General features: G+C 43.1%; 1 protein-coding gene and 1 pseudogene across 5 annotated transcripts in view; one reads left to right on the plus strand and one right to left on the minus strand.

The window, feature by feature from the left end:
• Positions 1-23,002, minus strand: part of RAI2 (retinoic acid induced 2) — a 397,647-nt gene that overhangs the window by 308,095 nt on the left and 66,550 nt on the right. The gene's annotated exons all lie outside the window — the stretch shown is intronic.
• Positions 22,512-22,845, plus strand: LOC121483290 (annotated as a pseudogene).

A 23,002-nucleotide genomic window follows, 5' to 3' on the forward strand; every position in this document is an offset into this window, starting at 1 on the left:
TTTGAGATTCCTTACTCTGGTTCATCTCTGAGAGCCTAAATTTCCATTTGGCTTCTTCTCACTATTACAGTCAACCCTTGAAAATGAAAAGGAAGAGAAAATACAGTACAATAAGTACTATACAATTAAAAAATCCACATATAAGGGGGCCCATGCTATTCAAACCCATGTTTTTCAAAGGTCAACTGTATATCTTTAACAAAACTACAAAATGCCTAAATTTGTATCAGCTACTGTAAGGCTTAATGCAGAAAGGCCAGAGATGTGGGATCACACAGTCATGGGTGAAATCTTAGATCCTTTCGTTGACACCTGAGATTCATCAAGGCTTCAGAGTGTTGTGATCTGAAATATGTAAAAGTGTCTACAATATACAGGCATTCAGGTAGGGTTATGGCATGACTAAAACTCTGTTAGGGAAGAAATGAGTTCAACAGCATGGGAAAGAGACCCTAAATGACAGTGGCTTAAACAAGACACAGAAGTTTATTTCTGACTCACATAGAAGTCATCACAGGACCCAGGCTTCATCTCCCCTCCTCACCCATCTCCAAGATGTCTCCTCACCAGTCCCACACTCTAGCAACTGGGAAGAGGAACACATCACTTCTGTTCACATCCCATTTGCCAGAACTTGCTCATATGGCCACACTTAGCTCTATGGTAGGTTGTGAAAGGTACCTACCTAAAAATCAAGAGTTGCCTAATTACAGAAGAAAAGGAGAATGGCTACTGGGGACAATTTGCAGTTTCTATACATATATTTCATGTGGGAAGGAGGTAAAGAAACTGAGAGAAGGACAAGCACAAGCAAGGCACAGCTCTTGTTCTCAGAGGCAACACAAGTCCTGAGCAGGATTCATTCAGCATGTTGAAAGCCAGAAATAAGACAGAAGGACAAAAGAAAGACATCAAGTCAAGGATGGATGGCAAGCCACAAGGCTGGTCTGCCACTTAGCCACAGAGTACTGAGGGCCAAGCACTCATGTTGTCTCCTGGCCTTCCTGCGCTGCACCAGCCAGTGGGGTCCAGCCAAACAATGGAGAGGAAGGAGGCGAGACAGGGCCTGGATGGGACAAGGCCCTGACCTTCCCATGAGCCAGATCTCCTGGGCCACCACCCTAGCCCAATCACCATCATCTCTGGCCTGAACCTCAGCAATGAGCCTCCCAACTCATTTCACTGCCTCCCCTCTGAACCATCCCCCAACGTTTTGTGACAGTAGTAATGGCAGGCTTCCGACTGGTTCTGATCAGGTCCCCCTTCGGTCAGAGAAAAGGCTTTCTGGAACCTCATGGCCCATACCCAGCCAACGTGGCCAAAATCCAAGACCTGCCATTTAGGGACAACAATGGCCCAAGAGCCTCGGTCAGTGGGTCGGTGCAGTGTGTTCACTTTTGAAGACTGACCCTTCTTCACAGAACCCCTGAGCTGCAGGATCCTTTAACTGCCGGCCACTCTGAGGCCTCAGGAACCTTCATTTCTCCCTTTCACAGAGAGAGCCCTCTGCTAAACCTTCTCTTCCCTCTTCCCCCAGTTCCCAGGTCTCCAGTAGGCTACATACTAGAATTATGTGAGAAGTTTTTAGAATTCTCTTTTAATGTTTATTTATTTATTTATTCATTAGAGGGAGAGGCAGAGACATAGGCAGAGGGAGAAGTAGGCTCCCTGTGGGGGACTTGATCCCCAGACCCAGGATCAAGCCCTGAGCCAAAGGCAGACGCTCAATTGCTGAGCCACCCAGACATCCCCTTTCAGAACTCTTGATGCCTGGGCCCCACCCCAGACCAAGTGAATCAGAATTTCATCCCAGCCCCTCAATCAAATTCAAAAGGCCCAAGGTAGAGCATAGGCATCTGTATTTTAAGAAGTTCTTCAAGTTACTCTAATGGGCAGCAAAGGTTGAGAACCACTGTCCTGAGTGCCTGGGTGGCTCAGTCAATTAAGCGTCTGCCTTCAGCTCAGGTCATGATCTTGGGGTTCTGGGATTGAGCCCCATGCTGGGCTCCCTGCTCAGTGGGGAGCCTGTTTCTCCCTCTCCTTCTGCCTCTCCCCTCCTCCACTCATGCTTTTTCTTGCTCTCTTGTGCTCTCTCAAATAAATAAATAAAATCTTAAAAAAAAAAAAAAAGAACCGCTGCCCTATAATTCACTCTCAAGAGCCAGGAACCAGACCGAGGGTTCCACAAATAGACAATTGTTGAGAGACAGGATTGCAAATTCAGATCTCTAGGATGCCCATGTGCTAAACAATAAGCTAGCACTTCCCTAACTTTGAAGTGCATCGGAGTAACTGCAGCTGGGGGCTTCTGTTAAAACACAGATCCTGCTGTACCTGGTCTGAGTGGAACCTGAGATCCTGCATTTCCCCCAAGCTGCGAGGGGTGCTGGTGCTGCCATCCTCCACTATACTTTGAGTAGCAAGGCAATAAGCTATGTGGCGTTCAGAATCAGAGGAGACACAGAGTGACCGTGAGTGACACCGCTGTCATCCCCAGAGCATAACTAGCTTTCTATGTTCAGCACCCCTGGGCTCGTCATTCCCTCCCAGGAATTTGGCAATCCCTAACACTCTGCGGGTGCAGGGCCTCTGATGCAAGGTGGTGCAGGAATTCTGCTCTTGTCCATTTGGTTCTGGGCTCCATGTACCTCCGCTTCCTCCAGCTGCCTCTGCTCCTGGGTGTCCTGGAACCAGACTCAAGCAGCCTTTCTTTCTGCCTTTGGCCCTGCTCACGCTGAACTGAGTCAGGTTTTTGGCCCAACCTCCCTCGCCTTGTCCTCAATGCTGTGTAGCCTCGTTTACACGCATCTGTTTCTACCTGACTCTGTTGAGCTCACTCCTCTCCTGGTTTTTCAAGCTGCCATCAACTCTGACCCATCACATTCAGATTCTCGCATCCCAAACTCACCTTTTAATTGAACGACAAAGTCAAGTTTGGAGTAAGGCCACCGGAGATCATTCAGAGCCTTCAAAGGAGAATCCACCTAAAACCAAAAACTGTATACTCAAATTTACTGGGATGGCCCTGTTAATTCCTTCTCTCCCATCTCCATCCACGTCAATGCTGATTTCAGATTTTGTCCCAAAGACCTTGCTTCTCTCACATTCCAACTTAAGGTTCCTCATTTATGCTTATCTAGGGTTCAGTGACTTGGCTTGGCCTTCCTGTCACTCCAGCTCTGGTGTCAGGCCTCAGCCCATTCCCTATGTCCAGGCCCATTACCCTGCCCTTGGCACTGACCATTTGAAGACCTATGATAGGACCCACAAAGGGACAACTACACAACACCAGCACCCAACACCCTGTTAGCAATGCTGTCTCCCCTTGAAACTGGCAGCACCATCTCCTTTAGCTACAGAATCCCACCAGGTCGAACAAGACATGAAAGTGGCCCACAACCCAATGAAGCACCACCTGCTGTACTACCTCTCAGCAAGTAAACATAACAGTTTTTGCAGTCTTATAAAGAAGTGATGCAGTATTACAGTTACGTACGATGTAACCATTGGGGGAAACTGAGCGAAGAGTCTAATGGGACCTTTCTATACCACCTTTGCAAATTCCTATAAATCTGTAATTATTTCCAAATAAAAAGGTTTTCAAAAGCAAAAAAAGAGAGAGGAGGACAGAGGAGGGGAGAAAGGAAGGGGAGAGGCAAGGGGTGGAGGAGAGGAATCAGGAGAGGGAGAGCTAACACCCAAACTTTAATGTGCATATAAATCACCTGGGAGATTTATTACAATGCAGAATCAGATTCAGTAGGGCTAGGGCAGGGACTGAGACTGCACTTTCTAACAAGCTCCCAGGGGAGGCTTATATTTCTCATGAACCTTCTTTGAGTAACAAGGTCACAGAACATGCTTTTCTAATGAAATATTTCAGCCAGCCTAAAATTAACATCCTTTTAAAATATGTATCTCTAGGTCAATTCGATACTCTTTTCAAAATTCCTAGCTGGGTGCAGTTACTGCATAAAAATATCCTGCCCATCCCAGTTTATCTCCATCATCAAGTATCATAGTTCTTTCACATTTGCCCTGAAGTCTTCTTTTAAAAAAAAAAAAATCATCTTATTTATTTTTTAAAGTAGGCTCCACACCCAATGTGGGGCTTGAACTCACAACTCCAAGATCAACTCCACCAACTGAGCCACCCAGGTGCCCCTTTAAATATTTTATTTATTTTTTTAAAGTACACACTTGCCCTGACGTCTTACAATGGAGTCAGGTACCTCCCAGATCTGAATCCTTCTCTCTCAAGCAGACACAGCCCAGGCCCTCTCCCTGACTGTTTTGGCCCCTAAATGGGTTATCCTGTTAGTCCCTTGAGTCTTGGCCTCTTGAATATGGGTCTGCCATATTCAAGTAGCCTCGGCCCTTATGACCTAAAATTGTCCTGGCAGCTTATTCTTTTGGGAAAAGAGCTATGCCCCTGTCCTACATTAAGTGAGGCACTAGCCAAGAGACTGGTGCAGGCCTGACACGAAGAACGAGACCTAGGCTCAGTTTCCTACTGTGACAGATGATATGAGGGGTAACAATCTGGAGGGAAACTCCAACAAGGATCAGGACCTGTGTCAAGCTTCAGGTTTGGCAAACTCAGAAACAGGTGAAAAGGACCCAGAAAAAGGATTGCAAATAGTCTCTGATGGGTCTTTATCTACAAGTGGGTGATGGGTGTGTTGGGTGGGAATAATGAGCCGGAGGCAGAATAGACACTCACTGCCCTCAACTTTTCCATCTTCTTCCTAGATTTTGTATGAACTATAATGTACATCCAGTGCCCCCATAGGAAACTAACCCTGTGATAATTTGCTACCAACATAAAGTCTAAAATTTAAAAAAATCTCAGCCCCCTAAGAGTTTGTCAACAGATAAAAAAGGATAAAAAAGATGTGGCATCTCAGCTATACAATAAATAAGCCCTGGGGATGAAATATAGCACATGGGAACTATAGTTAATAATACTGTGTTGCATATTTGAAAGTTGCTGAGAGATTAGACCTTGACGTTTTCATCACAAGGAAAAAAGAAGAAATTTTGTAACTATGCATGGTGATGGATATGAACCAAATTTATTGTGATGATCATTCACAAAATATACAAATGTCAAATATTATAGTGTACATGTGAATCTAATATAATGTTGCATGTGATTATATCTAGATTTCTTTAAAAGAGATGAATAAATAGATAAAAAATAGATAAGCAATGTATGTGAAATGCCTGGCACATATTCTTAGGTGCACAATTCAATGATTTTTAGTATATTGGCATTTTTCATGTTCAGTAATATTAGATGTTATTGTTATTATTATTAGAGTCACATAATCACTATATTGTGAGCTTCCTAAGCTTGTGTTTATTCATCTCTGAAACTTCATAACACCTAGTTTTCCTTTGCACATTGGAGGTGCTAAATAAAGGAAGTCATCAGAACAAAGAAAAATAGATGTGGTATGTATATTATACATATGTATATATATTATATACATAATGTTTATAATGTACATATAATACACATACAATTAGAATATTATTCAGCCATGAAAAAGAAGGAAATCCTGCCTTTTGTGACAACATGGATGGACCTTGAGGACATTTTGCTAAGTGGAATTAGTCAGAGAAAGACAAATAAATATTGCATGGTATCACTTACATGCAGAATAAAAAAAAAAGTCAAATTCACAAAACAGTACACAAGTGGTTGCCACGAGCTGGGGGTGGGAGAAATAGGGAGAGGGTGGTAAAAGGATACGAACTTTCGACTATAAAAATGAACAAGGTCTGAGGAGCTAATATACAGCAGGGTGATTATAGTTGATGACACTGTACTGCATGATTGAAATTAGAATTCAAATGTTCTCTCTCACACACACACAAAAACATTTAAAGAGATAAATATGTGAGGTGATAGATGTAGTAATTAACTAAATGAGGGGGGACCATTTCACAATGTATGCATATATCAAATCATCCAGATTTACACTTTAAATATGATACAATTTTGTCAATTACACCTCAATAAAGCTGACAAATAATCTCAGCTCAAACTTGAATTTTTTAAAGCTGCCAAATTCATAGCAACCATTTATAAAGTACATTTAACTAGAGACTAAAAGAGAAAGTTTAAAGGTAATTTCTCGGCAATCATATAAACACAGAATTTATATGCATACAAATTAAAAATCATGAGGGCTTATTCAATAACCTCTCATTTTACTACCATGTCTGGAAAGAAGAGCCTGAAATTAAAACCCAGGCAACTCATTAGAAGATTTTGAGAAGAAAAACCCTTCCAATTCCAAGACCTCAGCGGACACTAGATGGTGACATAAAGAAATGAACCTACAAATGAACCCAGTCATTGGCAGGCCTGTAGTCAAAATCCGGAGCAGGAAAAGCAATTCTAAGAGTTTTAGAATACAAGTGAGAAAATAAAACACGGAGGGGTGGAGATGATCAGGGATCAAGCTTCTTTTAGCAGTTGAGATGAGATTAATGGGTAAAAATTGTACAGGATCCCAAATGCGCCACATTAGCTACAATTTGAAATGGGGGGAAATCGAGCTCTCAGATCATCACCACATAAAACACCCCATCTCCTCGAAAACCCAAAGTAAAATAAAAAACCTCAGTGAGAAAATAGCTTGATGCTGAAACACAGGCTGACAGAGGAGATTCAAGCAGCAATTAGCTGGAGTTGGAGAGGCCTGGGCTGGCCACAGAGCCGTGTTTACATTTTCCCACATTGCACCACGCTGTGAGTTATGGTTAAACTCCAGGTGGGGGGGGAGGCACGACTTTCCCCTTCCCCTGCTTCGGTATGAGTGAAGGCCCCCAAAACAGAGCCAAGCATCGAGGGGCTCTCGCTGACTTGCCCGTCACCTCCTCCCTGGTACCCACCTTCCAGATGCCCTGAGGGCAAAATCTCCAGTCTCTGTTATTGAAAAATTCACTTCACTACCAATCAGAAGAAAGAGACTGTAATGGAAAAACAGCTCCTTTATCCTTGCCGGCTCTTAGCTTTTACAAGAGTTTGTTTATAGTGGAGTATAAATTAACCCAAGAAATTGAAATCGGATATAGCTCAGGCCTCCACAGGCGACCCATGTGGGTGGTGATCTGGGGAAGGCTGCCCCACCTCGTCAGAATTGTCAGAATTCGGGGAGGCCTCGTGTGCAGGGGCAGACTAACCCCAAAGCAGCAGCCCCCAGCCTCCTCGGGGCCTCTGGCATCTCCACACCGGGGCCCGGCCACAGTCTAGATGAAAGGGTGCTCCTGCCCGGGCTGCCACCCTCCGGGCCCCCAGGCAGCTTGCAGCTGCTAAAATCAGGACTCTCCTTCGGAATTGCTAAGGCCAAACTTCTTCCTTCAAAGAGAGATCCAATTCAGAGGCTGCCACAGGCAAAACTGCCAAGTACACAGAATTGTCTCTTTCCACCCCTCTCCCCCTTTTCCAGATAGCATTTGCTTTCTAATGGCTGCTCCTAAAGCCTCAGCTTCACCTTCCCCCCCAGGAACTCCCCTCGCACCAGGGGAGCACTCCCTCCTCAGCCTCCACATGGGGCCAGCCCCAGAGAAGTGATTGCTGATTGCTGTGAAGCCGGTGCGGGGAAGTCCCGCTGAGCACAAATATAGTCCATGCACTTTCTCAAATGGACAGCAGCCCTCTGAAATGAAATCCTCGGGCACGATCGAGTGAATACATTCATTCAGAGATTAAACCCCCAAAATGCAAAGGCAAAATAAATTTTGCCTGATAGGAGAACAGATATACTTTCTGGGACACAAACTATTTCATCAACCCCAGGAGCCCTTCCAAAGAGATACCAGCTAAAGTGAAAAGTGAAAATCTGCTTGGCAGACAACAGCACAGGCTTTTACTGCTGTGCCTTCTCCTCGCTTTGAGGGGATCAGGAAGGAACAAAGAACCCCAATCAAAGCTATTTAGGAATGAGGAAATCATCAGACCCTTTAACTGAAGCCTACTGATTCTAACTCAGCCCTTGGAGCTGAAGGCTGCGACCTTGTTCCTTTTTCCTTCCTCCAATGCTGGTGGGGGGACTAGTATTTGTCACATGCTATGCTACTTCTGGGATGGAGCGTCCAACAAGTCGGACTCGGTGCCTGCCCTCAGGGAGGTCACATCCAAGCAGAAAAGACAGGCAAGAGAGAGAAACCTCAGGAGAGGTTCAGGGTGTCAGGAGGCCCGCCCTCAAACCAGGGCCCTCTTGAGGTAGGGCCTTGCACCTGTATTTTAATAAGACCTTCAGGATTCTTTTTTTTTTTTTTTAAGATTTATTTATTCATTCATGATAGACACAGAGAGAGAGAGAGGCAGAGACACAGGCAGAGGAAGAAGCAGGCTCCATGCCGGGAGCCTGATGCAGGACTCGATCCCAGGACTGCAGCATTGCGCCCTGGGCCAAAGGCAGGCGCTAATCCGCTGAGCCACCCAGGGATCCCCAACCTTCAGGATTCTGATGCACGCTCCAGTTGAGAACCACTGCTCTAGGCAGAAAAGTTCATGACTTTCCAGTCTCTGAGTCCCTTAGTCCCTTAACATGGCCTTTACACACATTTTTTCAATTTACAGTCCCAGGGGATAATAGTAGGCTGCAAAGTAGACGTATTGCTGAAGACAATGCTAGCTGTTGTAATGAACAAACCTAAAATTTCAGTAGCTTAACATCATTTATTCCTGGCCTGCATTACAGTCCCAGACAGTTGTCTATCTTGGCAGTTACAGGAGGAGAGACTCTGTTCCATGCAGCTACTGAGGGACCCAGGCTACTGGGAGCTTTACCATCTTCACTACTAGGCTTCCAAGGTCACCTGGGAATCAACATGGAGCCAGCAGGTGAGAGAGGAGAGCATGGAGAAGACACCTCTTCTTCACAGGTACCCCAGCCAGGAAGTGACACACAGTACTTCCACTCACGTTCCACTGGTAGTTGCATGGGTCTCACCTAGACGCAACTGGTACCAAGAAATGTAGTCCTTGACTGGAAAGTTGCTTCCTACTCACAACTGCATATTCTGGAAGGGCTATATAAATTTTTGATGGGCAGCTGTCATCTCTACCGCAGCAGAGGTTACAGTTTTGCAGATGAAGGAAGGTTTACCCAGATTAAGACATTCACTGGACGTCACACAGCTTATAAAACTGGGTGGGGAAGTCAAACCACAGTCTGTTTAATCCATATGCCTCTCTTTAGAACACTTCATCATCATCATGTCCACAGTCACCCTCTGTGTTAGGCTGTCCACATTCCAATCCCTGGACCTGTGACCATGTTATTTTACGTGGCAAAAGGAACTTTGCAGATGTGATTAAGGATCTTTTTTAAAAAGATTTATTTTTTTATTTGAGAGAGAGAGTGTGCATGAGTGGGGGGTAGGGGCAGAAGGGGGGGTAGAGGGAGAGAGAGAAAAAGAGAATCTCTAGCAGACTCCCCACTGAGTAGGAATCCTGATGCAGGGCTCTATCCAACAACTCCGAAATCATGACCTGAGGTGAGGTCATAGGCTTAACCAACTGAGCCACCCTAAGTGAAGGATCTTAAGGAGAGTAGCCTATATTATCCAGGTGAGCCCAATGTAATCACATGGGTCCTTAAAGGAGGCAGTAGAGTTAATGTCCAAGAGACAGAAGGAGATGTAGTAATGGAATGAGAGGGTGGAGTGATGTGCTTCAAAGATGGAGAAATGTAGGCAGCTTCTAGAAGATGGAAAAGGTAGAGAAATAGATTCTCCTCTAAATCCTCTAGAAGGAACACAACCCTGCTAACACCTTGATTTTAGATTTCTGACATCAAGAGTTGCAAGAGAATAAAGTTTTGTTGTTGTAAGCCCTAAATTTGTGGTAATTTGTTATGAACCTTCTCAGCACCATAGTTTGTGGTTGGATGACTTGGTAATAGCCTTCCCCACCCCCAGCAGGGCCCCAAGATCTCTTCTCTCCATATTCCTCAGTCCCACACAGCAAAAAGTCCTACCCTCAGCTGGGTCCTCCTACCCACCCAGGACAGATAGAGTTGACAGGGAGAATGATGTATCCTCATATTAGAACTTCATACAGAGACAAAGTGTCAATTAAGTATTGTGGTATCTAAATGGGGTATCTGTCCGATCAGATGGGGGCCCCCCAAATGTGGGGCAATAAGCAGGTAGAAGCCAGTGGTGCAGGCGCAGGTGCAGGAGGTGAAAGGATTCAGCTGAGGCAGAACAGAAGGCATAGAAGTTTACTGAACACAGCTTGAGGGAGCAGCGGGCAGGACAGCAGAGGAGCGGCGTCTGCAGTGAGGCAGTGGGTGGGGGCTGTTTTTAAAAGGGGGAGAACGAGGGATCCCTGGGTGGCGCAGCGGTTTAGCGCCTGCCTTTGGCTCAGGGCACGATCCTGGAGACCCGGGATCGAATCCCACGTCGGGCTCCCAGTGCATGGAGCCTGCTTCTCCCTCTGCCTGTGTCTCTGCCTCTGTCTCTCTCTGTGTGTCTATCATGAATAAATAAATAAATAATTAAAAAAAATAAAAGGGGAGAACGAGACAGTATGGTGACATATGGAATATTCCCCGTTTTTTGGTAACTGTGCCTGGTTGTAAGTAGCCCATTGGTCAGTTAGGGCCTACAGATATTTTGAGGTGGGTCACCTGATGGGTCTGTCTGTATTCAGCCAGGGGGGTCACTGTGAGTCTTTCTACATTGCATTGCTCAGCCATGTTTACCTAGAAGTGGCCTCTATAAGTAGTATTTTAAAATACTACTGAAAGAAACTAACCAACATTTCTTTCACAAACTGAAAGAAAATAACCAACATTTTAAAAGTTCTTGAAAACTCACGTTGATTTTTTTTAAATTTTTATTTATTTATTCATGATAGACACGGAGACAGAGGTAGAGACACAGGCAGAGGGAGAAGCAGGCTCCCCTAGACTGATGCAGGACTCAATCCCAGGACCCTGGCATCACATCCTGAGCCAATAGCAGACGCTTAACAATTGAGCCACCCAGGGATCCCTCATGATTGTTTTTTTAGGCTCAAAAAACTAGGACTAAAAGAAAAAGGTCATCAACCTGATCAAGAACATTTACAAAAATCTTGCAATTAACATCATCCTTAATGGTGAAATGCTTTCCCTTGAAGATCAGGAACAAGACAAGGATGCCCATTCTTATTCAACATAGTACCAGGAGTCCCACTAAGCACAATAAGGTAAGAAAAGGAAATAAGATACATACAGCTTGGAAAGAAAGAGAGAAAACCAGCACCGGTTTGCAGATGACATGATTGTATAAAAAGAAAATTCCAAGGAAGTCTACAAAAAAACCCCTCTAGAATTAATAAGTGAATTCAACAAGGTTGCACATACAGGATAAACACACAAAAATAATCATACCACTTATATAAACTAACAATAAACACACAGAAACCAAAATTTAAAACACAATACCATTTACACTCTCTACAAAGAAAATGAAATACTTAAGTACAATCTTTGCAAAACATGTTCAGAATCTGTATCCTGAAAATTACAAAATGCTGATGAAAAAAAAAATCAAAAAACACCTGAATAAATGGAGACACATCATGCTCAGATTTGAATACTAAACATAGTAAAGATATAAATTCCCCCCAAACATAAATTTATGGTCTTAGTGCAATTACAATCAAAATCCCAGCAAGGTTTTTTTGTAGACATAAATAAGACTATTATACAAATTTATATGAAAAGTCAAAGGACCTGGAATAGCTAAAACAATTTTTAAAAAGAATAAAATGGGAGGAATCATTGTACCTGATATTAAGACTTCCTATATGGTTATAGTAATCAAGACAGCATGACACTGGCAGAGGGAGAGACACATAGATCAATAGAACAAAAAAGAAAACCCAGAAATAGAGCCACACAAATGTGCCAAATGACTTCTGACAAAGGTGCAAAAGCAATTCAATGGAGAAAGATAGACTTTTCAACACATCATGTTAGAGAAATAAGATATCCATAGGCAGGAAAAAACTGAACCTCAACCTAAGTTTCACATCATAGACAAAAATTAACTCAAAATGGATCATGGACTTAAATGTAAAAAATAAAGCTATAAAACTTTCAGGAAAAAAAAATTAGAAGAAAATCTTTGGGATCCAGGCTGAGGCAAAGATCTGCACACTTGGCAACAAAAGCACAATCCATAAAACAAAAAATATATAAACTGGACCTCATAAAATTAAAAACTTCTGCAAAAACTTTTGCTCTGTGAAAGACTACCGAAAAGATAAAAAAGGGGGTACCTGGGCAGTTCAGTTGGTTAAGTGTCCAGCTCTGGGTTTCGGCTCAGGTCATGATCTCATGGGTTGTGGGATGGAGCCCCACATTGGGCTCCATGCTCACCAGAGAATCTGCTTGAAGTTCTCTCCCTCTCCCCCTCTCCCCACTCATGTTCACATTCTCTCTCTCTCTCTCTCTCTCTGTAAAATAAATCTATCTTTTTTAAAAAGGATAAAAAGACAAATTACACACTGGGAGGAAATATTTGCAAACCACAGATCCAACGAAAGATTTATATCTAGAATATATAAAGAACTTCCACAACTCAACATTAAAAAAACAAACAACCCAATTAGAAAATGGACGAAAGACATGATCAGACATTTCACCAAAGAGGGTTTACATGTGACACATATACACATGTAAGGATGTTCAACATCATTAGCTGCTAGAGAAATGTAAATTAAAACCACAATGAGACATCATTCCACATCTATCAGAGTATCGAAAATAAAAAATAGTGAAAACACTAAACACTAATGAGGATACAGAGAAAATTGAGCACTCATACATTACTGGTGGAAATGGAAAATGGAAAACAGTTTGGCAATTTCTTATAAATATAGATAGGCATTTACCATACAACCCAGAATTGCCCATATCCCAAAGAAATGGAAACTCATGTTTACTTAAAAACCTGTACACAAATGTTCACAGCAGCTCAAATTCATATTGTACCCATAGAATATTGCTCAGCAGTGAGGAGGAATGAACTGTTGATACAGTTAACAACTTAGATGGACCTCAAGAGAATTACATGAAGTGAAAAAGGCAATCTCAAAAGCTACATACCGTGGTTTGATGTATCTAACACTCTCCAAATAAGAAAACAACAGAGATAAAGAACAGAGTGGTTGCCAGAGGTTAGGGATTGTGAGGGAAGGGCTTGTGGCTATAAAGAGGTAACACGAGGGAGCCTAGTGATGAAGAGTTCGGTATCATTATTGTGATGGTAGTTACACAAAGCTACACACAGAAGTTTAACCTGCAATATCCGAATAAGCTCTGGTTTTGCTATTGTGCTGTAGTTGAGCTTGGATGATGGAGGCAGAGTGTAGGATGCATAGGATCTTCTGGTACATGTATTTGCAACTTGCTGTGAATCTAGAATTATTTCCAAAGAAAAAGTTTACAAATAAAAATAAGAAAGAGTTCTTGACACTTTACAAAATGATGTCACAAGCATCATTTGATTTCACACGAGCCTCACAATAACACAGAGGGATACACAGGACAGATTTCAACCCCACTGTACACATGGACAATGAGATGCAGAGGACCAGCTCCCCTAGGTCACCCAGTTGCTGAGAGATGGTGAAAACAGGCAGCTGACCTCACCCTTGATGATCACCCAATCCAATGCTCTCTTTCCCCTCTGCCCACATAGCAGGCATGAATCTTAGTGTCAGGAATTCAACTATACCAAAAATGCCTCATTTCCTTGTATTCTTTGAATCAAAATAAATCAGGCTCTAAGTACCCATTCTGTCATGGTTTTAGGAAGTCTAATCTTTGACATTATAGGGGTCCCTATCCTGCCCTGGAGCTACACAAAAATCTGGGGGCTTCTGGATACCCAGGAAATAAGCAAAGAGCATCTCCAATTTACCATGATATCAGCCACCATCATTACATCTTAGTACACATGGCACATAGAAGTCTGGGTACCCAAGACTCCAAACCCTACCAGGGCACGTTGCCCTAGGATGTAAAAATCTCCAAGATGCTAAGGGAAGGAACAATTCAGGATACCAGTGCTGGCCAAGTTTTTTTAATGGAGGTATCATAACCCACCTTCCCTACTGCATCCACCTATTGAGAGATGCTTTTCTTTCTTTTTTTTTTTAAAGATTTTATTTATTCATGAGAGACACAGAGAGAGAGAGAGAGAGAGGCAGAGACACAGGCAGAGGGAGAAGCAGGCTCCTTGCAGGGAGCCCGACGTGGGACTCGATCCCCGGTCTCCAGGATCAGGCCCTGGGCTGAAGGCAGCGCTAAACCGCTGAGCCACCCGGGCTGCCCAAGAAATGCTTTTCTAATAAAATGTTACTTCTTATATTTAATATAGTTACTATTATTTATGGTAATAGAAGACAAATTTTAAATTTGTATACATACTTTGTTGCTGAGATATTTGATAAGAGTGATCAATAAAAGACCATCAAGCATAAAAATACATTATATCAGGATAAAACTCTGTAGGAGAAGTAGGATGGAAATATAATTTCCAAGAGTAAAAGAAATGATGTAAAATTCCTGACAGCTAAAGAGCTTGTCTTATATGTTTAAAATGGATGATGGTGGCTGTCATATAAGAATGCTATTTCTATTCTAGTAGGTGCCATATAAGAGTTTTATTTTTAAATATCAATATTTATAATACACTGGCAATTACATCCTTTGGAATGACAATATTTAAACTTATGAAGGATTTTAGATACCAACTTTAAAAGTGTAAAAGAGTATGTAGTTTTTCAAAATCCTCCTAGGAAATACACAAGCAAAAAAGATTTGGAAGACCACCGATTTAGAGCCAAGCTTCCTGCAGTGTGGTCCTGAGACATCTCTTCACATGGAAAACGAGGTAAGTTTATATAACACAATCATGGGCCTCCAACTTCACTTGCCCAACATTTACCCTGCCTGCTTCTACACCACCGTCTAGCTTTCACCCTGTCTTGAAAGTGAATCTCCTCAGCATTCACTCTGCTCCTTCCACCACAGCCTCCCATCTCTACCCCATGCCCTGTCCACTCATGGTCCTTAGCAATGCCTTCCAGTGGCTTCCTTCTCAGCACCTTCTTTACCCAGTACTGTGCTTTTATTCCAGCCCAGCCCTCTGCCTCCTCTAGCCTTCCCTTCCCCCCTACACAGCTCCTGCTGAGCTTCTTCTCCCAGCATTCTAAAGTCCTTTATGATTCACAACCAGTCATGGTGGCATCAGCCTGCCTAAAGTCTCTCACTCCCTCAACCCTCTTACTTGCACGTGGAAATGGACAAACCTCCTGAAGATGGTCCAGAAGTGACTGGACCTCAAAAACCGCGGCTTTTAACACAACACATGTGGATCTCAACCAGATGCTTGACCAAATCCTTCACTATAACCACATGGACAAAACACAGATATGTGGTTAGATAAAAATACACGGAGGTGGATCCATTTATCTGGAAAGAACTGGAACTAGGCCACTTTAAATGTGATGGCATATGATCAGAGAAAAAGGAGAAATACAGGCAATAAGTGCAGAGAGTAGAGAATAAAAGGTCTCTGTGGGCTTGGCCACTTAGGGAAGCCACCTGGAAAAGATAAGCTATGAGCTGGTGTCAGTCACTGCCCCATTAGGGCTCTGTCCCAGCTATCTCCAAAGGTCACCAAGATGCAGTAGGTTATTCTACCATCCTCAGAACTTGCAGACACCAGTCTGGAATTTGCAGATGTTCTCTTGATACTCTTTATTGAAACACCTGAAACAATAACACCCTGGGTATTCAGTGACAGTCCCTGTATGCATATCAGTCAGCTATCAATCACAAAAATTTCAGGGTTCATAATAAACATTTATTTCCCACACATCATCAGGTTGCCTGGAGCTCAGATATATTAGCTTGAAGTCAGCTAGGAGACCCTCTTTCAAGCTGTATAGGACCCAGCTGGGAGTGTTTCCTTACAATGGGTTGGACCCTAGTCCCTTTCACCCGGGTTAATTCTTGGACCTAGGCTGACTGAGCAGTGCTACCCAGGGGAAGCTCTTCTCACAAAGATGGCAAAAGCATAAGAGGGAAAACAGAAACAGGTGAGGACTTTTAAGGCTTTGGCTCAAAATTGGACTTGTGATACTTTTTCTCCCATTCATTGTTTAAAGTAAGTCTCAAGGCCAAACCCAAATCAAGGAGTAGGGAAGTCCATTTTGCCTTTTATAAGAGAAGATGCAAAGTTAAGAAGTCAGAGGGCATGGATACAGGATGGGATACAGAATTGGGGCTAATAAACTAATCTCTCACAGTCCCTTATCTGCTTCCTTGGGCCCAAAAAAGTCCATCCAATCCCGCCTCATTCTGTTTGGTCTTGTCAGGACTTGGGGATTCCTGCCATACCTTTGCCTAAACTCCATTCCACAGTTCTTTTCATGCCAGAGAAGTTAGCTGCCAGAGACCTGACCGCCCCTCATCAGCTCTCTCCAAGGACTATACCTTTGTTTCTGATTCACTCCACCTCTCGTCTAATTGAAATCCCAGATAATTATGTTGTGTGCATTTAACAATGAATATCAGCAATCCCCATATATCAAAATCCAACCCACTTCCCCAGCTGGGGTACAGTCTCCTTATCTTCTGCATGTTGCTAAAAATCAGAGCATGGCTAATTCTGTGATGAACAATCTCTTCCCTGAAGAGACTCTACCATACTTTGTGTTTTACCCATTTTTTTGCCTCAGACCCTGCTGAAATTAGCCACCCCCAGCTGGGCCCCGTGCCTGCTCTAAGGCCAGTGCCATTTTATAAGGTGTGTGTGTTAGATATGGTCTCTTGGTACTCAGCATCCAGTCCTACGTCCTTCCATTGTGTCTTCCTGTATTAATAAATCTGGAAAACTAAATACTATATTCCTCAGACTCCCTTGCAGCTAGGCTTCTGTACATGAAGAGCATTCACCAGTGTGGAGGCATACGTAAGGCAAAGACCATCTTCTTGCTGCTTTTCTGCCTTGAGCAGAGATGTGGAGTACTTGTGAAGTGTATTCCCAATGCTTAATTTGCCCCTCTGGAATGTTAAAAGATATACCAATGGTGACTCCCTGGTCCACAGATGGTATATTCCAGTGGCAGCCTCTGGTTGCCCACCTTGCGAGTTGTAACAGAGGTAGGATTTCTTTGAGTTGGTCAGTTCTGTGATGTTCTGGGCAATCATTCCTGTCTGCCCAGCCCTTCCAACAATACGGTAAGCACCTTGATTCTCTGAATTCAAGACCTTTCCACTTTAATACCTAAAGGGGTTTCTGTCTCCAGCACTGAACTCCAACAGATATAACACGATGTCCCTCCTGGGCTTGAACTACAGTTGCACCAAGATAGGTAGTACCCATTTTAAAAAAAATGATACTTGGTGTATCCCTGTGAGCAGAGGTTTTCTGATGAATGTTGCCCAGGCAGCACTCTTCACTCAGCTGGGCCAGGGACAAAACAAGCAAATCCTTTCAGAGCTTCACTCCTCAAAGAAGGAAGAATGTATCACCACCAGGCCTACAAGAGCGAGCATCAGGCTGCTCCCGTACCGACATCTTTGCTTCCTTCTGCTTGGCTGCACCTTGCCAATGGGGCCTCCTCTGATACCCTTGAACTCTCCAGGCTGATGCTAGGAGACTCTAGAGCAATCCTGTCAAACCACATGGACAAGGCCAAAGGTTAGCCACCACCCACAGATACTCCTCAGAAATGACAAGAACAGCTTCTATGTAATAAAGACAGGGGAAAGATGGGAGGATGGAGAATGATTAATGGCCCTTTCAGCATTGACGGAGAGCAAGTGCAACGTGCATTTTCAGTGCTGATATTTTCTCACACCACAGCATTCTCACGTGGTAGCAACCTGGAACATAAAAACAATAGCCTTGCTTGGGGGAAAGCAGGGGGGTTTGTGTTCTTTAGTTGCTTTGGAAGACAGCATGCATTTCAGGAAGTGTTGCCATGGGGGGGCGGGTCATGGGCTCCTGTGGTGTTTGGCAAAGTTAGGCTCTCTGGAAAGTCCAAAGGTGATATATTTAATAGGCGGCTTCTTTTCTTTCATCTTCATGGTAAGCGTCTAATCCCAAAGGCAGTACTTAAAGCAAGACACAGCAGGTAAGAGGAGATGAAGCCCCCGGCAGACTCTGCTGCTGAAACTGAGTGGGGAGAAATGCTGAAAACCAGCAGCATGGGCTTCTGCTTCTATAAGAAGAATTGAAAGGAACACAATGAAGGAGGAGCTGATGGAGAGGAAGGGAACAAAGGAATAGAAGCCACAAAGCAGCAATCTATGAGCAGGATGCAGACGAGGGACCCATGTCCATGGGATGCCCATGGGGAGAAGGGTAGTGCTCCAGTGGAGCGAGATAAAGATGCAGAGTGGGGAGCAGGACCATGAGGGAAGGCATTTCCAAATGTACCCTCCACACAGTCACAATGACTGCAAGGCTTCTGAACATTTGGACCCTTGTTTGAAACAGTATGATTTTTTTCCAAGACTAAAGCACACATAAATATGTGAATACCTCCCCAGCATTTATCAAAATGCCTTAGAGGTAAAAAAAAATTAGACAAAAGAATTGTTAGGCTTTTTTCTGATTATAAAAGTAACACATGTCCATTGTAGAAAATACAAGCATATAAAAAGGAACAAATATTTCATGCAATCCCATCACGCAGATATAACTGCTGCTTTGCTATATTTTCTTGTGTGTGGGTCTTTCAGGAAAATGAGACCTTCCAGTATATGAACTTGTGTATCCTTATCTTGTCACTAAATATTGTATTTTCACAATCACCAAATAGTCTTTAAAAACATATCTTTGATTAAATTAGTATTCCTTGCATATAAATCTTTTACAATTTTCCAAATTTTTTCTTAGAATAACGAACGCCCTAAAAGCTGAAGTACTATATCAATGTGAATGTTTACTTCTAGGGCTCTTAATGCTTCCAATTGTTTTTACAAAAACTTTGCACCAATATACATTCCTACCACTTTGCATAAGGGTACACTCAAAAAACACATTTTGGCTTTTGCTTTTTTTAAAAAAAAAAAAAACAGCCATTCACAGTCAATGCAGTGCTATTGTGGAAATAGATGAAGAAGGCTGAAGTCTTATTCTTGCTTTGTGTCTTTAGGAAAGTTAGTTCACCTTTGCATGCCTTAGTTATCTTTAAGAACACTTCAAGCTCTAGCATTCTTTGAAGCTGTTTTCTTAACTAAGAAAGATAACAAAAAGAGTGTCATATTTTATCCAGTTAGTACAATATCAAAGATACAATAGCACCAAATGAATGCATATACTACTGAAAATCTTTTTTTCTTTTTAAGATTTATTTATTTATTTATGATAGACAGAGAGAGAGAGAGAGAGAGAGAGAGGCAGAGACACAGGAGGAGGGAGAAGCAGGCTCCATGCTGGGAGCCCGACGTGGGACTCGATCCCTGGACTCCAGGATCGCGCCCTGGGCCAAAGGCAGGCACTAAACCGCTGAGCCACCCAGGGATCCCCACTACTGAAAATCTAATAAGCATTTGCTATTAGTAGAATTTAACACTCCTGAGAATAGTCACTAGAATAAGCTATGAAGGGAGGGCTTTGCATCTGTTTTATTCACTGTTATATCACCATGCCAAAATGCATGCTGGGAACATACTGGGAGCTTTATAAATACATGTTGAATGCAAGAAATAACTCAGGAGGAGATTTTTATTAACTGAGTATGGGCAACCAAGGTAACTGTTGGTGCCCTGCTAATATCCTTTTGGCTGACCTTAAGATCATCCACAGCTTTGACGGACAGGAGATAAATGTAGCTCTAAGTAAGAGAAGAATCACCATCTATTCTCCTCTGCCCTGGGGAAGACAGTGGCTCCCGGATGCTAATTGCCACACATCTCTGTGAGTTAGTAGAATAAGGCAACCAAGGCTCATATTTTTCTGAATCCCTCTGTTATCACGGTGCTGAACACAAAGTGGGTCTTCAAAAGCAAGTGTCCATGTCTGCTTGAAACACTGGGTATTTGGGGACTACTATATAGCAAGTTTAGAAAACCCTGTATGGCAGTCAGGATTTTAGTTGCAGATGATAGGATGCATTTTAGCTAGAAAAAAAATTGAAGAATATAGAGAATCTCTGAAAGTCCAGAAAACCAGTTTAAGACTATGCAGTGAAGAATAATGCCCTACAAACCTCAAGAACTGGTCTGGTATAGACACACCCTTGCCACCTCCTGGGAATCATCACAATAGCTGGTACCCCCCCTTCTCATTAATGCTGAACCTCTGCTTCTCACTGCGGCTGGAAGCTGGTGCTGCCACCCACAGCCTCATGGATTCCAAACAGTAACAATGGCTACTTCTGTGTCAAACACTAACTTCTGTGTGTTCGATTGGCTGAGCTCTGATCTCTACCTGCAAAGAAGGTTGGGAAAATCAGAATCTTTCCCCCACTGTGGGGCGTTCTCCAAATATAAAAAAGTTGCTCAGAGGTGCTAGCTCAAAAAGGATCTCCACTGTACTTCTTCACCTGTCACTTTCCGGCACCTTCCCCCACTGCCATAATGCCAGGTTCCATCCCTGCCTGTGAGCTCTGACATACATCTGCCTAGTTGGAACCTCTTGACACAAGTTACCCAGTCAGACAGCAGAGGTTTGAGGAAGAGCCTCGATGGGTGATGAAATTCCCCGGGGGCTCTGTGATTAGGGCCCCTGCATGAGTTCAAGTACATATCCCTGCTACCACATATACTAGGGCTGTCCAATGAAATACAATTTGAGCCACAAATACAAACCACACATGTAATTTTAAATTTCCTTGTCACTACAATTAAAAAAGGACAAAAGAAACCAGTAAAATTCATTTTCATATTTTATTCAATCTAATGTATCCAAAATATCATCAACAGAAATCAATATAAACAAATTTTGAATATATGACCTTTTATTTCATACTATTTCTTCAAAATCCATTATGGGGGATCCCTGGGTGGCTCAGTGGTTTGGCGCCTGTCTTTGGCCCAGGGCGCAATCCTGGAGTCCTGGCATGGAGCCTGCTTCTCCCTCCTCCTGTGTCTCTGCCTCTCTCTTTTCTCTCTATATATCTATCATGAATAAATAAATAAATAAATCTTTTTAAAAATCCATTATGAACTTTACACTTACAGTGCATCAAGTTTGAACTGACCATGGTTTAGGTGCTTATGGTGGCTCCCATACTGGACAGTGCAGAAACTCCCTTTGGGATGGTAATACTCATGCTGTGTCCTCCTCCTCTTCAGCTGCAAGCCTCCTGCCACACATGCGGCTGCAGCAGCCCTTTAGGGGACATAGGCTTCTACACCACACTGTAATTAAGAAGCACTGTACAACTCTGTTTAGGAGTTGTGAAGTTTCTTACTCATGGTCCTCCATCATCCTGGCTCTCTGAGCAGTCTAGGATCCTCTTTCCTTTCTACTCTCACCTGCTGCTAATGAGCTAGGGACAAGCAGGAGGCAAGTGAGGCACTCACTTCAGGTATAAAATTTGAAGGATGTGAAAAAACTCAGTACTCAAAATAAATATTTTAGCGCAATATTTTTCAAATTAAAATTAAAGCAAAAATGTCTATATGGGCCCTCTGCTCATTTTTCATTGGATTATTTTATTTTGGTGTTGAGTTGTATGAGTTCTTAACATATTTTAGATACCAACCCATTATTCCATGCTCATGGATTGGAAGATCAAATATTGTTAAAATGTCTGTGTTACCCAAGCAATCTACACATTCAATGCAATATTTACCAAAACAACACCAGCATTTTTCACAGAACTGCAACAAACCTCAGTATCAGAGAAATATAAATCCACAAGGAGATACCACCTCACACGGGTCAGAATGGCTACAATGAACAACTCAGGAAACAACAGATGTTGCCAAGAATGTGGAAAGAGGGGAATCCTCTTATACTGTGGGTGGGGATGCAAGCTGGTGCAGCCACTCTGGAGAACAGTATGGAGGGTCCTCAAAAAGTTAAAAATAGAACCACCCTACGACCTGGCAACTGTACTACTGGTTACTTAGCCAAAGGATACAAAAATAGTGATTCGAAGGGGCACATGTACCCCAATGTTTATAGCAGCAAGGTCCACAATAGCCAAACTGTGGAAAGAGCTGAGATGTCCATCCACACATGAACGGATAAAGAAGAAGTGGTGTATATATGCAATGGAATACTACTCAGCCATCAAAAAGAAGGAAACCTGGCAAATAAGTGCATGAGCTCAACCATATGTCTTGGCAGGGCACTGGTGTGGCTCAGAGGCTGAGCCAGCAGGGGATTTCTATGGATTCCAGCAATGAGGAGGGCAGGACTGAGGGGATGTGGGACTGATGGTGCTGGCCCCTGGACTCCCAGAGAACGGGCACTCCCATAATTGGCCTGCTGGGAACAGGACTCCTAAAACAACAAATATGTCCGGAAGGCTGTGGTCCAAGGCCATTTTTGCCAGCTATCAGCAGGGTCTCCAGAACCAGAGAGAGCACACAGCTTTACTGGGGATCAAAGGTGTTTATGCTCGAGATGAAACTGAATTCTGTCTAGGCAAGTGATGTGCTTATGTGTACAAAGCAAAGAACAACACAGTGACTCCTGTTTGGCAAACCAAACAAAACCAGAGTAATCTGGGGAAAAGTAACTCATGCTCATGGAAACAGTGGCATGGTTTGTGCCAAATTCCGAAGCAACCTTCCTGCTAAAGCCATTGGCCATCGCATCCATGTGATGCTGTACCCCTCAAGGATTTAAACTTATGAAAAGCAAACAAATAAAGGTGTAGATTTGTTCTTGTTAAAAAGAAAAGAGAGAGAGAGAGAATGAAATCTCGCCATGTGCCACGATATGGATGGGACTAGAGGATGTTATGCTAAGTGAAATAAGTCAATCAGAGAAAGACAGATACCAT

This window comes from Vulpes lagopus, chromosome X, assembly GCF_018345385.1.
Source record: "Vulpes lagopus strain Blue_001 chromosome X, ASM1834538v1, whole genome shotgun sequence".
NCBI classification, from domain to species: domain Eukaryota; kingdom Metazoa; phylum Chordata; class Mammalia; order Carnivora; family Canidae; genus Vulpes; species Vulpes lagopus.